Raw genomic sequence first — 14,330 nt, 5'->3', positions numbered from 1 at the left:
GTGAATGCCAAAGGACAATAGTAGGGTCTTTGGTAAGGTGTAGCAGGTGGCGTTCCTTAGAAGGAATTCAGCATCCTGCCATGTGGCTTCAGGAAAGCTATCAACCTGGATGTGGTCAGACTTGAAGGGTGGAAGTCTGCCAATGTTCGAATCCCCCATGATGACAATCTCCTTACGTATGTGGAGATGCCAGTCTCGGGATTTGTGCGTAGTGATGGCATGCTGTGTTGGTCTGCATACCTGCACAGCTGCTGCAGAATTTGCTGCATGTCCCGCTGGGGTAAAGTGAGGAGCTTGTGTGTTTAGCTCCCGCGATGCACGCTGAGCGTGTGATGACTGCAGCTCCGAGATGAGAGATGGTTCTGCTGCATAGGTGAGCTTCACTCCTGATGGAGGAGGAGTCAGAGGAGACATATGAAAAGGAGGAGAAGTAGGGGACAAACATTCTACGTCACCTCTCTCTGTGAATTCGAGCAGAGGTGACAAGGCCCGTTCTGTGTGTTTCTTCTTGGTGGCACGTTGACGTGCTTCAGCTGGGCTCTGTGGCCTTGTAGATGGGGGCTGGACTGTCGCTGGCGGAGATGATGGAGCCAGCTCCAGACCCACGTCTTCCTCCTGTTCAACTAAAAGTTCTGAAGCAGAGGGTGTAAGAGAGGGAGAGGCCGATTCTCTTAACCTGGTGATGAGCATTCTCTGGCAGCGGTCCAGGGTTTCTTGCTTCAAACGCGTGCCCAGGTGTCTCTTAGCCCAGCATGTGGCGATCTCAAAGGGTCCTCTCCAACCTCCTGTGGAGAGCTGGGACAGTCTGTTCAGCTCCAAGTCTATGTTATTCTGATAGTGTTCCCTCAGAATCAGGATGGTGGTGTAGGCCCAGTTTTCAGCATTACCCTCTATGAGACTCAATGTTTGTAAATTGGGAGAGGAGGGTTTGATGATTGCAGTTAGATTTTGACTTATTCTGCATAAGGATGGAGGATAAGCCTCTTTGGATACATTATTAAGGTGGTGCACTGCTTTTATGAGTTTATTAATGACACGCACCTTCTGTGTAAAGTCTGGGTCGTCCGACTGCACTCTATGTGGGGGGGCTCTGGTTTCCGCTCCCCGTGTTGTGACCCAGTGGCCGCCATCTTGGTTTGGGTATCTGGCGATCCTTTGGGGTCCCTGAGCACGCAGATTCTCCTCATCGTCAGGGTAAACACGCCAGTAATAGGATGCTGGCGGTGTACTGCGGCGTCGTGCGTGTTGTCGCTCAAAAGGGCTGGGCTCTCTCTGCTGCTGCGGGTCCCCCCTGGCTGCGTCAGCGTAGGAGCGCCCCTTGATGTGGTGTGGATGACTGGATGACGTGCTGCTGTAGTCTCGCTCGAACACACGGCCTCTTCTTCTGCATCTCCTGGATTGGACTTGTATCCAGTCGCCTTCATGTGGCCTCGGTGCCATATTAGCTCAATAAGGCTCTATCAGACGTGGCTACTAAGAAGCTAAAGCTAATACAAAATGGAGGACGAGTCGTGTTTTCACCGATGAATTTCGGTTTATTAATGGAGCGTTCAGGTTTAAAATAGAACTATATACAAGCCGAAGTTGCAACGTTTCGAACTATAAACATTCTTCATCAGGCAAATGGCTTTGAATGACATGAAATAAAAATCGAAAACCTACAGATGTAGCTGCGCTCCGAGAGTGGTCCGCTCCGACTGGAGGTAAAGACGAAAAGAGCATCTTCAACCTGGGGTGGTAAACAACACGCCCCTGTGGGCTCCAGGAACCAATCCCCTTTTGTCTCCGGGCAAAATGCGCCCTCCAATGGCCCGGTAAGGCATAGGAATTTTCAAACTCGGAGGGTTGCATTCAAAGACACTCATAAGTTTAAGCATCCACATAGAAAAATTATTTTTTAACTACTTTACACTCTGAAACATAACAATCTATTACAAATAAATAAAAAATACCTTTAAACAGTGTTATCTAAGATATCCTCATCACTAGGCACACATATGCAGGAATTTGAATGACCATTCTAGGTGGCAAGCCTTAACTTATGAATAATAACAGAAGTTGAAAAAAACTTTTTTTGCATCAGAAAGGTTTTGTTGATCATTAGTCTTCATCCGGTTACACGTGAGACCTTAATAATAAAATCAAACATTTTAAACAAACATTTTTTCATTATTGAAATAGTTGCATTTTTACAGCATATATCATTCTAAATGGAAATGGATCATTTGAGGAGCAAAGGCAGAAACCAGGCAAGGAGACAGGGGGCACGCGCGGGTTAGAAGTGAGAAAATTAAGTTCTCCATGCGAGGCGCATGGAGATCTGAAGCTCTGGCCTTCCCTGTCCTCACCATGGCTCCACCCTCATCCCCTCTGGATTGTGCTTATTTCTTCTGTTTCAGGATTCTCCCACTGCTGAAGAGGTCTGTCTGGTGACCGCTGCAGGTAAGTAAAGGTAATAAATACCTAATTTTGGGTCCAGAGAAGTGAATGTGTTTAAGGGATTATGAATTATGCAGATTAGGGTTAAGGCCTGAAGTTCACTTGGTTAAGGTGAGGAAAAAAAACCTGGGTTAGGGTTAGAAAACCAAAAATCACTGGGTTAGGGTTAGAACATTCAATCACTTGGTTAGGGTTAAAATGATCTGAGAGGAAATAATTAGAATAAAAGCCAGAAAGCTATAGTGAGTCCAAATGATGGTTTCACATTAGGGCTAAATACTCTTTAAACCCCTCTACTGGATGGCCACAGAAAGGGAACTGCACCTGATTGGGTTACTCATAAGCTCCCTCTGTTGGACAAAGAGGGAGTGAATCTGGTTCCGTCTTAATGGGATGCAAACCTGTTGTGCTGGAACTGTACTAAAAGCAAAGAAAAAGAGTTATAATACAGGTTATTCACTCCAACCTTTCCCTCCCTCTAAGCAGGTTGAGGGGGGAGAATTATTTTAACCAAGGACTCCAGTGTTGTAGCATCATCAGGGCTGTGTCAGCAGTCCAGTGCACATTGTCATGCCCTGTCTCAATGGAGTCACCTGAAAAGTAAATGTGGTTAAACAGTTCTCCAATATGTTCATTGAGATAGTCCAGGACTGCTTTTTGTTGCTGTGGTAAACAATGTGAGTATCCAATCATAGGGATGACAATTTTGGCCTCTGGAAACAGTTGTTCTGCCACCTTGAATGTTTGAAACATTTCAGTCACCGGGACATCCTTATCCTCATGAGTCCTCTGGTGAATGCCAAAGGACAATAGTAGGGTCTTTGGTAAGGTGTAGCAGGTGGCGTTCCTTAGAAGGAATTCAGCATCCTGCCATGTGGCTTCAGGAAAGCTATCAACCTGGATGTGGTCAGACTTGAAGGGTGGAAGTCTGCCAATGTTCGAATCCCCCATGATGACAATCTCCTTACGTATGTGGAGATGCCAGTCTCGGGATTTGTGCGTAGTGATGGCATGCTGTGTTGGTCTGCATACCTGCACAGCTGCTGCAGAATTTGCTGCATGTCCCGCTGGGGTAAAGTGAGGAGCTTGTGTGTTTAGCTCCCGCGATGCACGCTGAGCGTGTGATGACTGCAGCTCCGAGATGAGAGATGGTTCTGCTGCATAGGTGAGCTTCACTCCTGATGGAGGAGGAGTCAGAGGAGACATATGAAAGGAGGAGAAGTAGGGGACAAACATTCTACGTCACCTCTCTCTGTGAATTCGAGCAGAGGTGACAAGGCCCGTTCTGTGTGTTTCTTCTTGGTGGCACGTTGACGTGCTTCAGCTGGGCTCTGTGGCCTTGTAGATGGGGGCTGGACTGTCGCTGGCGGAGATGATGGAGCCAGCTCCAGACCCACGTCTTCCTCCTGTTCAACTAAAAGTTCTGAAGCAGAGGGTGTAAGAGAGGGAGAGGCCGATTCTCTTAACCTGGTGATGAGCATTCTCTGGCAGCGGTCCAGGGTTTCTTGCTTCAAACGCGTGCCCAGGTGTCTCTTAGCCCAGCATGTGGCGATCTCAAAGGGTCCTCTCCAACCTCCTGTGGAGAGCTGGGACAGTCTGTTCAGCTCCAAGTCTATGTTATTCTGATAGTGTTCCCTCAGAATCAGGATGGTGGTGTAGGCCCAGTTTTCAGCATTACCCTCTATGAGACTCAATGTTTGTAAATTGGGAGAGGAGGGTTTGATGATTGCAGTTAGATTTTGACTTATTCTGCATAAGGATGGAGGATAAGCCTCTTTGGATACATTATTAAGGTGGTGCACTGCTTTTATGAGTTTATTAATGACACGCACCTTCTGTGTAAAGTCTGGGTCGTCCGACTGCACTCTATGTGGGGGGGCTCTGGTTTCCGCTCCCCGTGTTGTGACCCAGTGGCCGCCATCTTGGTTTGGGTATCTGGCGATCCTTTGGGGTCCCTGAGCACGCAGATTCTCCTCATCGTCAGGGTAAACACGCCAGTAATAGGATGCTGGCGGTGTACTGCGGCGTCGTGCGTGTTGTCGCTCAAAAGGGCTGGGCTCTCTCTGCTGCTGCGGGTCCCCCCTGGCTGCGTCAGCGTAGGAGCGCCCCTTGATGTGGTGTGGATGACTGGATGACGTGCTGCTGTAGTCTCGCTCGAACACACGGCCTCTTCTTCTGCATCTCCTGGATTGGACTTGTATCCAGTCGCCTTCATGTGGCCTCGGTGCCATATTAGCTCAATAAGGCTCTATCAGACGTGGCTACTAAGAAGCTAAAGCTAATACAAAATGGAGGACGAGTCGTGTTTTCACCGATGAATTTCGGTTTATTAATGGAGCGTTCAGGTTTAAAATAGAACTATATACAAGCCGAAGTTGCAACGTTTCGAACTATAAACATTCTTCATCAGGCAAATGGCTTTGAATGACATGAAATAAAAATCGAAAACCTACAGATGTAGCTGCGCTCCGAGAGTGGTCCGCTCCGACTGGAGGTAAAGACGAAAAGAGCATCTTCAACCTGGGGTGGTAAACAACACGCCCCTGTGGGCTCCAGGAACCAATCCCCTTTTGTCTCCGGGCAAAATGCGCCCTCCAATGGCCCGGTAAGGCATAGGAATTTTCAAACTCGGAGGGTTGCATTCAAAGACACTCATAAGTTTAAGCATCCACATAGAAAAATTATTTTTTAACTACTTTACACTCTGAAACATAACAATCTATTACAAATAAATAAAAAATACCTTTAAACAGTGTTATCTAAGATATCCTCATCACTAGGCACACATATGCAGGAATTTGAATGACCATTCTAGGTGGCAAGCCTTAACTTATGAATAATAACAGAAGTTGAAAAAAACTTTTTTTGCATCAGAAAGGTTTTGTTGATCATTAGTCTTCATCCGGTTACACGTGAGACCTTAATAATAAAATCAAACATTTTAAACAAACATTTTTTCATTATTGAAATAGTTGCATTTTTACAGCATATATCATTCTAAATGGAAATGGATCATTTGAGGAGCAAAGGCAGAAACCAGGCAAGGAGACAGGGGGCACGCGCGGGTTAGAAGTGAGAAAATTAAGTTCTCCATGCGAGGCGCATGGAGATCTGAAGCTCTGGCCTTCCCTGTCCTCACCATGGCTCCACCCTCATCCCCTCTGGATTGTGCTTATTTCTTCTGTTTCAGGATTCTCCCACTGCTGAAGAGGTCTGTCTGGTGACCGCTGCAGGTAAGTAAAGGTAATAAATACCTAATTTTGGGTCCAGAGAAGTGAATGTGTTTAAGGGATTATGAATTATGCAGATTAGGGTTAAGGCCTGAAGTTCACTTGGTTAAGGTGAGGAAAAAAAACCTGGGTTAGGGTTAGAAAACCAAAAATCACTGGGTTAGGGTTAGAACATTCAATCACTTGGTTAGGGTTAAAATGATCTGAGAGGAAATAATTAGAATAAAAGCCAGAAAGCTATAGTGAGTCCAAATGATGGTTTCACATTAGGGCTAAATACTCTTTAAACCCCTCTACTGGATGGCCACAGAAAGGGAACTGCACCTGATTGGGTTACTCATAAGCTCCCTCTGTTGGACAAAGAGGGAGTGAATCTGGTTCCGTCTTAATGGGATGCAAACCTGTTGTGCTGGAACTGTACTAAAAGCAAAGAAAAAGAGTTATAATACAGGTTATTCACTCCAACCTTTCCCTCCCTCTAAGCAGGTTGAGGGGGGAGAATTATTTTAACCAAGGACTCCAGTGTTGTAGCATCATCAGGGCTGTGTCAGCAGTCCAGTGCACATTGTCATGCCCTGTCTCAATGGAGTCACCTGAAAAGTAAATGTGGTTAAACAGTTCTCCAATATGTTCATTGAGATAGTCCAGGACTGCTTTTTGTTGCTGTGGTAAACAATGTGAGTATCCAATCATAGGGATGACAATTTTGGCCTCTGGAAACAGTTGTTCTGCCACCTTGAATGTTTGAAACATTTCAGTCACCGGGACATCCTTATCCTCATGAGTCCTCTGGTGAATGCCAAAGGACAATAGTAGGGTCTTTGGTAAGGTGTAGCAGGTGGCGTTCCTTAGAAGGAATTCAGCATCCTGCCATGTGGCTTCAGGAAAGCTATCAACCTGGATGTGGTCAGACTTGAAGGGTGGAAGTCTGCCAATGTTCGAATCCCCCATGATGACAATCTCCTTACGTATGTGGAGATGCCAGTCTCGGGATTTGTGCGTAGTGATGGCATGCTGTGTTGGTCTGCATACCTGCACAGCTGCTGCAGAATTTGCTGCATGTCCCGCTGGGGTAAAGTGAGGAGCTTGTGTGTTTAGCTCCCGCGATGCACGCTGAGCGTGTGATGACTGCAGCTCCGAGATGAGAGATGGTTCTGCTGCATAGGTGAGCTTCACTCCTGATGGAGGAGGAGTCAGAGGAGACATATGAAAGGAGGAGAAGTAGGGGACAAACATTCTACGTCACCTCTCTCTGTGAATTCGAGCAGAGGTGACAAGGCCCGTTCTGTGTGTTTCTTCTTGGTGGCACGTTGACGTGCTTCAGCTGGGCTCTGTGGCCTTGTAGATGGGGGCTGGACTGTCGCTGGCGGAGATGATGGAGCCAGCTCCAGACCCACGTCTTCCTCCTGTTCAACTAAAAGTTCTGAAGCAGAGGGTGTAAGAGAGGGAGAGGCCGATTCTCTTAACCTGGTGATGAGCATTCTCTGGCAGCGGTCCAGGGTTTCTTGCTTCAAACGCGTGCCCAGGTGTCTCTTAGCCCAGCATGTGGCGATCTCAAAGGGTCCTCTCCAACCTCCTGTGGAGAGCTGGGACAGTCTGTTCAGCTCCAAGTCTATGTTATTCTGATAGTGTTCCCTCAGAATCAGGATGGTGGTGTAGGCCCAGTTTTCAGCATTACCCTCTATGAGACTCAATGTTTGTAAATTGGGAGAGGAGGGTTTGATGATTGCAGTTAGATTTTGACTTATTCTGCATAAGGATGGAGGATAAGCCTCTTTGGATACATTATTAAGGTGGTGCACTGCTTTTATGAGTTTATTAATGACACGCACCTTCTGTGTAAAGTCTGGGTCGTCCGACTGCACTCTATGTGGGGGGGCTCTGGTTTCCGCTCCCCGTGTTGTGACCCAGTGGCCGCCATCTTGGTTTGGGTATCTGGCGATCCTTTGGGGTCCCTGAGCACGCAGATTCTCCTCATCGTCAGGGTAAACACGCCAGTAATAGGATGCTGGCGGTGTACTGCGGCGTCGTGCGTGTTGTCGCTCAAAAGGGCTGGTCTCTCTCTGCTGCTGCGGGTCCCCCCTGGCTGCGTCAGCGTAGGAGCGCCCCTTGATGTGGTGTGGATGACTGGATGACGTGCTGCTGTAGTCTCGCTCGAACACACGGCCTCTTCTTCTGCATCTCCTGGATTGGACTTGTATCCAGTCGCCTTCATGTGGCCTCGGTGCCATATTAGCTCAATAAGGCTCTATCAGACGTGGCTACTAAGAAGCTAAAGCTAATACAAAATGGAGGACGAGTCGTGTTTTCACCGATGAATTTCGGTTTATTAATGGAGCGTTCAGGTTTAAAATAGAACTATATACAAGCCGAAGTTGCAACGTTTCGAACTATAAACATTCTTCATCAGGCAAATGGCTTTGAATGACATGAAATAAAAATCGAAAACCTACAGATGTAGCTGCGCTCCGAGAGTGGTCCGCTCCGACTGGAGGTAAAGACGAAAAGAGCATCTTCAACCTGGGGTGGTAAACAACACGCCCCTGTGGGCTCCAGGAACCAATCCCCTTTTGTCTCCGGGCAAAATGCGCCCTCCAATGGCCCGGTAAGGCATAGGAATTTTCAAACTCGGAGGGTTGCATTCAAAGACACTCATAAGTTTAAGCATCCACATAGAAAAATTATTTTTTAACTACTTTACACTCTGAAACATAACAATCTATTACAAATAAATAAAAAATACCTTTAAACAGTGTTATCTAAGATATCCTCATCACTAGGCACACATATGCAGGAATTTGAATGACCATTCTAGGTGGCAAGCCTTAACTTATGAATAATAACAGAAGTTGAAAAAAACTTTTTTTGCATCAGAAAGGTTTTGTTGATCATTAGTCTTCATCCGGTTACACGTGAGACCTTAATAATAAAATCAAACATTTTAAACAAACATTTTTTCATTATTGAAATAGTTGCATTTTTACAGCATATATCATTCTAAATGGAAATGGATCATTTGAGGAGCAAAGGCAGAAACCAGGCAAGGAGACAGGGGGCACGCGCGGGTTAGAAGTGAGAAAATTAAGTTCTCCATGCGAGGCGCATGGAGATCTGAAGCTCTGGCCTTCCCTGTCCTCACCATGGCTCCACCCTCATCCCCTCTGGATTGTGCTTATTTCTTCTGTTTCAGGATTCTCCCACTGCTGAAGAGGTCTGTCTGGTGACCGCTGCAGGTAAGTAAAGGTAATAAATACCTAATTTTGGGTCCAGAGAAGTGAATGTGTTTAAGGGATTATGAATTATGCAGATTAGGGTTAAGGCCTGAAGTTCACTTGGTTAAGGTGAGGAAAAAAAACCTGGGTTAGGGTTAGAAAACCAAAAATCACTGGGTTAGGGTTAGAACATTCAATCACTTGGTTAGGGTTAAAATGATCTGAGAGGAAATAATTAGAATAAAAGCCAGAAAGCTATAGTGAGTCCAAATGATGGTTTCACATTAGGGCTAAATACTCTTTAAACCCCTCTACTGGATGGCCACAGAAAGGGAACTGCACCTGATTGGGTTACTCATAAGCTCCCTCTGTTGGACAAAGAGGGAGTGAATCTGGTTCCGTCTTAATGGGATGCAAACCTGTTGTGCTGGAACTGTACTAAAAGCAAAGAAAAAGAGTTATAATACAGGTTATTCACTCCAACCTTTCCCTCCCTCTAAGCAGGTTGAGGGGGGAGAATTATTTTAACCAAGGACTCCAGTGTTGTAGCATCATCAGGGCTGTGTCAGCAGTCCAGTGCACATTGTCATGCCCTGTCTCAATGGAGTCACCTGAAAAGTAAATGTGGTTAAACAGTTCTCCAATATGTTCATTGAGATAGTCCAGGACTGCTTTTTGTTGCTGTGGTAAACAATGTGAGTATCCAATCATAGGGATGACAATTTTGGCCTCTGGAAACAGTTGTTCTGCCACCTTGAATGTTTGAAACATTTCAGTCACCGGGACATCCTTATCCTCATGAGTCCTCTGGTGAATGCCAAAGGACAATAGTAGGGTCTTTGGTAAGGTGTAGCAGGTGGCGTTCCTTAGAAGGAATTCAGCATCCTGCCATGTGGCTTCAGGAAAGCTATCAACCTGGATGTGGTCAGACTTGAAGGGTGGAAGTCTGCCAATGTTCGAATCCCCCATGATGACAATCTCCTTACGTATGTGGAGATGCCAGTCTCGGGATTTGTGCGTAGTGATGGCATGCTGTGTTGGTCTGCATACCTGCACAGCTGCTGCAGAATTTGCTGCATGTCCCGCTGGGGTAAAGTGAGGAGCTTGTGTGTTTAGCTCCCGCGATGCACGCTGAGCGTGTGATGACTGCAGCTCCGAGATGAGAGATGGTTCTGCTGCATAGGTGAGCTTCACTCCTGATGGAGGAGGAGTCAGAGGAGACATATGAAAAGGAGGAGAAGTAGGGGACAAACATTCTACGTCACCTCTCTCTGTGAATTCGAGCAGAGGTGACAAGGCCCGTTCTGTGTGTTTCTTCTTGGTGGCACGTTGACGTGCTTCAGCTGGGCTCTGTGGCCTTGTAGATGGGGGCTGGACTGTCGCTGGCGGAGATGATGGAGCCAGCTCCAGACCCACGTCTTCCTCCTGTTCAACTAAAAGTTCTGAAGCAGAGGGTGTAAGAGAGGGAGAGGCCGATTCTCTTAACCTGGTGATGAGCATTCTCTGGCAGCGGTCCAGGGTTTCTTGCTTCAAACGCGTGCCCAGGTGTCTCTTAGCCCAGCATGTGGCGATCTCAAAGGGTCCTCTCCAACCTCCTGTGGAGAGCTGGGACAGTCTGTTCAGCTCCAAGTCTATGTTATTCTGATAGTGTTCCCTCAGAATCAGGATGGTGGTGTAGGCCCAGTTTTCAGCATTACCCTCTATGAGACTCAATGTTTGTAAATTGGGAGAGGAGGGTTTGATGATTGCAGTTAGATTTTGACTTATTCTGCATAAGGATGGAGGATAAGCCTCTTTGGATACATTATTAAGGTGGTGCACTGCTTTTATGAGTTTATTAATGACACGCACCTTCTGTGTAAAGTCTGGGTCGTCCGACTGCACTCTATGTGGGGGGGCTCTGGTTTCCGCTCCCCGTGTTGTGACCCAGTGGCCGCCATCTTGGTTTGGGTATCTGGCGATCCTTTGGGGTCCCTGAGCACGCAGATTCTCCTCATCGTCAGGGTAAACACGCCAGTAATAGGATGCTGGCGGTGTACTGCGGCGTCGTGCGTGTTGTCGCTCAAAAGGGCTGGGCTCTCTCTGCTGCTGCGGGTCCCCCCTGGCTGCGTCAGCGTAGGAGCGCCCCTTGATGTGGTGTGGATGACTGGATGACGTGCTGCTGTAGTCTCGCTCGAACACACGGCCTCTTCTTCTGCATCTCCTGGATTGGACTTGTATCCAGTCGCCTTCATGTGGCCTCGGTGCCATATTAGCTCAATAAGGCTCTATCAGACGTGGCTACTAAGAAGCTAAAGCTAATACAAAATGGAGGACGAGTCGTGTTTTCACCGATGAATTTCGGTTTATTAATGGAGCGTTCAGGTTTAAAATAGAACTATATACAAGCCGAAGTTGCAACGTTTCGAACTATAAACATTCTTCATCAGGCAAATGGCTTTGAATGACATGAAATAAAAATCGAAAACCTACAGATGTAGCTGCGCTCCGAGAGTGGTCCGCTCCGACTGGAGGTAAAGACGAAAAGAGCATCTTCAACCTGGGGTGGTAAACAACACGCCCCTGTGGGCTCCAGGAACCAATCCCCTTTTGTCTCCGGGCAAAATGCGCCCTCCAATGGCCCGGTAAGGCATAGGAATTTTCAAACTCGGAGGGTTGCATTCAAAGACACTCATAAGTTTAAGCATCCACATAGAAAAATTATTTTTTAACTACTTTACACTCTGAAACATAACAATCTATTACAAATAAATAAAAAATACCTTTAAACAGTGTTATCTAAGATATCCTCATCACTAGGCACACATATGCAGGAATTTGAATGACCATTCTAGGTGGCAAGCCTTAACTTATGAATAATAACAGAAGTTGAAAAAAACTTTTTTTGCATCAGAAAGGTTTTGTTGATCATTAGTCTTCATCCGGTTACACGTGAGACCTTAATAATAAAATCAAACATTTTAAACAAACATTTTTTCATTATTGAAATAGTTGCATTTTTACAGCATATATCATTCTAAATGGAAATGGATCATTTGAGGAGCAAAGGCAGAAACCAGGCAAGGAGACAGGGGGCACGCGCGGGTTAGAAGTGAGAAAATTAAGTTCTCCATGCGAGGCGCATGGAGATCTGAAGCTCTGGCCTTCCCTGTCCTCACCATGGCTCCACCCTCATCCCCTCTGGATTGTGCTTATTTCTTCTGTTTCAGGATTCTCCCACTGCTGAAGAGGTCTGTCTGGTGACCGCTGCAGGTAAGTAAAGGTAATAAATACCTAATTTTGGGTCCAGAGAAGTGAATGTGTTTAAGGGATTATGAATTATGCAGATTAGGGTTAAGGCCTGAAGTTCACTTGGTTAAGGTGAGGAAAAAAAACCTGGGTTAGGGTTAGAAAACCAAAAATCACTGGGTTAGGGTTAGAACATTCAATCACTTGGTTAGGGTTAAAATGATCTGAGAGGAAATAATTAGAATAAAAGCCAGAAAGCTATAGTGAGTCCAAATGATGGTTTCACATTAGGGCTAAATACTCTTTAAACCCCTCTACTGGATGGCCACAGAAAGGGAACTGCACCTGATTGGGTTACTCATAAGCTCCCTCTGTTGGACAAAGAGGGAGTGAATCTGGTTCCGTCTTAATGGGATGCAAACCTGTTGTGCTGGAACTGTACTAAAAGCAAAGAAAAAGAGTTATAATACAGGTTATTCACTCCAACCTTTCCCTCCCTCTAAGCAGGTTGAGGGGGGAGAATTATTTTAACCAAGGACTCCAGTGTTGTAGCATCATCAGGGCTGTGTCAGCAGTCCAGTGCACATTGTCATGCCCTGTCTCAATGGAGTCACCTGAAAAGTAAATGTGGTTAAACAGTTCTCCAATATGTTCATTGAGATAGTCCAGGACTGCTTTTTGTTGCTGTGGTAAACAATGTGAGTATCCAATCATAGGGATGACAATTTTGGCCTCTGGAAACAGTTGTTCTGCCACCTTGAATGTTTGAAACATTTCAGTCACCGGGACATCCTTATCCTCATGAGTCCTCTGGTGAATGCCAAAGGACAATAGTAGGGTCTTTGGTAAGGTGTAGCAGGTGGCGTTCCTTAGAAGGAATTCAGCATCCTGCCATGTGGCTTCAGGAAAGCTATCAACCTGGATGTGGTCAGACTTGAAGGGTGGAAGTCTGCCAATGTTCGAATCCCCCATGATGACAATCTCCTTACGTATGTGGAGATGCCAGTCTCGGGATTTGTGCGTAGTGATGGCATGCTGTGTTGGTCTGCATACCTGCACAGCTGCTGCAGAATTTGCTGCATGTCCCGCTGGGGTAAAGTGAGGAGCTTGTGTGTTTAGCTCCCGCGATGCACGCTGAGCGTGTGATGACTGCAGCTCCGAGATGAGAGATGGTTCTGCTGCATAGGTGAGCTTCACTCCTGATGGAGGAGGAGTCAGAGGAGACATATGAAAAGGAGGAGAAGTAGGGGACAAACATTCTACGTCACCTCTCTCTGTGAATTCGAGCAGAGGTGACAAGGCCCGTTCTGTGTGTTTCTTCTTGGTGGCACGTTGACGTGCTTCAGCTGGGCTCTGTGGCCTTGTAGATGGGGGCTGGACTGTCGCTGGCGGAGATGATGGAGCCAGCTCCAGACCCACGTCTTCCTCCTGTTCAACTAAAAGTTCTGAAGCAGAGGGTGTAAGAGAGGGAGAGGCCGATTCTCTTAACCTGGTGATGAGCATTCTCTGGCAGCGGTCCAGGGTTTCTTGCTTCAAACGCGTGCCCAGGTGTCTCTTAGCCCAGCATGTGGCGATCTCAAAGGGTCCTCTCCAACCTCCTGTGGAGAGCTGGGACAGTCTGTTCAGCTCCAAGTCTATGTTATTCTGATAGTGTTCCCTCAGAATCAGGATGGTGGTGTAGGCCCAGTTTTCAGCATTACCCTCTATGAGACTCAATGTTTGTAAATTGGGAGAGGAGGGTTTGATGATTGCAGTTAGATTTTGACTTATTCTGCATAAGGATGGAGGATAAGCCTCTTTGGATACATTATTAAGGTGGTGCACTGCTTTTATGAGTTTATTAATGACACGCACCTTCTGTGTAAAGTCTGGGTCGTCCGACTGCACTCTATGTGGGGGGGCTCTGGTTTCCGCTCCCCGTGTTGTGACCCAGTGGCCGCCATCTTGGTTTGGGTATCTGGCGATCCTTTGGGGTCCCTGAGCACGCAGATTCTCCTCATCGTCAGGGTAAACACGCCAGTAATAGGATGCTGGCGGTGTACTGCGGCGTCGTGCGTGTTGTCGCTCAAAAGGGCTGGGCTCTCTCTGCTGCTGCGGGTCCCCCCTGGCTGCGTCAGCGTAGGAGCGCCCCTTGATGTGGTGTGGATGACTGGATGACGTGCTGCTGTAGTCTCGCTCGAACACACGGCCTCTTCTTCTGCATCTCCTGGATTGGACTTGT

This window comes from Oryzias latipes, chromosome 14, assembly GCF_053564925.1.
Source record: "Oryzias latipes strain Hd-rR chromosome 14, Olatipes_Hd-rR_3.1".
NCBI classification, from domain to species: Eukaryota; Metazoa; Chordata; class Actinopteri; order Beloniformes; family Adrianichthyidae; genus Oryzias; species Oryzias latipes.
Note: the sequence above shows the minus strand (reverse complement) of the source record.